The 2,452-nt window shown below is 34.1% G+C and overlaps 1 protein-coding gene and 1 pseudogene across 3 annotated transcripts in view; one reads left to right on the top strand and one right to left on the bottom strand.

The window, feature by feature from the left end:
- Positions 1-2,452, bottom strand: part of NRXN3 (neurexin 3) — a 1,427,156-nt gene that overhangs the window by 241,643 nt on the left and 1,183,061 nt on the right. The window lies entirely within an intron of this gene.
- LOC111737948 lies at positions 508-625 on the top strand (annotated as a pseudogene).

Genomic DNA, 2,452 nt, shown 5'->3' with positions numbered 1-2,452 from the left:
AGTTTAGCTCTTTAGGATCTTAGCTAAATGGTCTAGTCTTAATCACATTGTTTTTCTTTTTTAAGAAAGTAAAGATCCTGGAAAATCATGTTACCAAAATATTTACAAAAGATATAAAAGAAAGATGAAAATAAGTAACTATTCTGTTAGTTGATTTTACTATTAGAAGTGGATGGGATTCACTAGTATGTAGGAGGCTGAGCATGAACATATTACAAAGAAAAAGTCATTGTGACATTGTCTTTGGGTTGAGGTCATAATTAGGCTAAATAAGTCATTTAATTTATAAAAGAATACTGACATTTCAAAGCAATAATTGGAGAAGATAGAAAATATTTTATTTTAGTGGTAAAAACCCATCTCAGGGTCTTTGAAGTCACCTAAATATATAACTTCATCTTAATCATTCAATAGGTGGCAAATCACATCGTCTAACTTCACAAGAAATTCTGATTTGTTCAAGTCTTTGAGACTCAATTGCATGTGTATATAATTAAAAGCAATCCAGTCTACAGCCATGCTACCCTGAACAAGCCCGATCCTGTCTGATCGTGGAAGCTAACAGGGTCGGGCCTGGGTAGTACTTGGATGGGAGACCACCTAGGAAGACCAGGTGCTGTAGGTGTAAAAAATAAAAAATAAGGGATTATAAATTGACAAGGTCTTTGCAATTTGTGAGGTCAACCATGGGTTGCCTCCTCTAAAAAAAAAAGAAAAAAAAAAAAAAGCAATCCACCGAATCTCAAAAGCAATATTCTGAGTAAAAGAAGGCAGATCAAAAAAGACATACTATGTAAATTCATTTTTATGATAGTCTAGAATAAGAAAAATTAAACAATGCTGATAGAAGTTAAATCAGTGGTGGCTTAGGGGGAGGGATAATTGGGAATGGGTATGAGAGAACTTTCAGGGGATATTAAAAAGTTCTGTACTAATTAGGGGATATTAAAAAGTTCTGTACTAATTAGGTGTGGGTACACAGTTGTATGCATTTATCAAAACTCACTAAATAGCACACTTAAGACCTGAGCATTCCACTGTATGTACCCTGTACCTCAAAAAAAAAAAAAAATTAGACCAACCAAAGCAAACCATCACTCTATCCAAATACCAAAATAAACCCCAGGGTAAGAAAATGAGTCTATCATGAAAATGACTGAATCAAAAAGAGTTCACTTACATGGAAGGAAGAGTGAAAGTAAATTAGAGAATGCTCACCACGCAGAAATGGAAACCCTGTTATTACTGAATTCTTAAAATACCAAGCTCGAAACTTATGAAGCTATGCCAATAATAAATTTTAAAAACTCACTAATATTAAATACGCAAGTTACATTGAATTGAAAGAAACATGAAAATTATAGTTACCTCAAATACAGTATATAGGCTAGTTTTAATGCTCAAATTTGGACTACTAAATTATCTAAAAATTTATTAAAGAGGTTTATTTTTGTAATTCTAGGATTTTTTTTTTAAATTTAAGCTTCCCTTTATGGTTTTTTTTGTTTGTTTGTTTTGGCAATTGTGAGTCTGTGAAAATACTGATTAAGGTATGGACCAAGGTAGAACAAGAAATAATTTTCATGTATATTTTAAACAATTTTTAATGCTAACACAAGATTGCTTATTGACAAGGATGAAATAGGATTGTGGCTCAAATTAAAGTAAATTAATGTAATAATGATTCCTAAATGCTAGTTTCACTGAAGGCATGCTGACTGAAAAGTGAACTTTTGTAGGAAAAAAAAAAAGAAAAAGAATAAAAGTGAATTTCTTTAAATTTCATAGCTTCTAACATGAACAGTATGGATCATATCTAGAAACATAAACAGCATGCATTTTCATAAACATTTTTCATCCAAATGTTGACCAAAGCCATAGACATTGAGAATAAAGTTATAACAAGGCTCTTGGTTGGAAGTACGAGGGCCCAATGCCATTAGTGAAAATATTACGTCAGTGTTCTATGTCCTCCTACCACTGTCCATTTGCTCCACTGATAGTCATGGAATTTGTTTCATAATGAAAGAGAAGGAAGGAGTTTTTGCTGGAGTTAAGGTATTGAGAGACCTAGGACGATCAAGGGGATGGTATGGCTTGAAAATGGGTTGAAGGCAAAAGCTGAGAGAAAAATTAAAATTTAAGAGAAAATTTCAAAATCTCAGGCACAAGCAGAACTTCTTAGCCCAGGTGACACTCTGTGATGTAGCACTGGGGAAGAGATCACTGATCTCTTCTCTATGGGAAAAGCAGCACTGCTCTGACACCCAGGGGACTACAGGCATGGGCAGTGATAAGCTCCTCTATCAAGGGCATATGTGGTTCTCATGATAGATGGTTTTTGTGGTTGGACATATGCAATCAGATTTGAGGGCAATGCTTCATGGACAATGGGATGGTGGAGAAAAAGGACTAACTTGGATATCATATGAGGTCTGAAGATGACTGACTG

This window comes from Pteropus vampyrus, unplaced genomic scaffold (assembly GCF_000151845.1).
Source record: "Pteropus vampyrus isolate Shadow unplaced genomic scaffold, Pvam_2.0 Scaffold32, whole genome shotgun sequence".
Lineage (NCBI taxonomy): Eukaryota > Metazoa > Chordata > Mammalia > Chiroptera > Pteropodidae > Pteropus > Pteropus vampyrus.
This window is presented reverse-complemented; position numbering and strand designations above follow the sequence as displayed.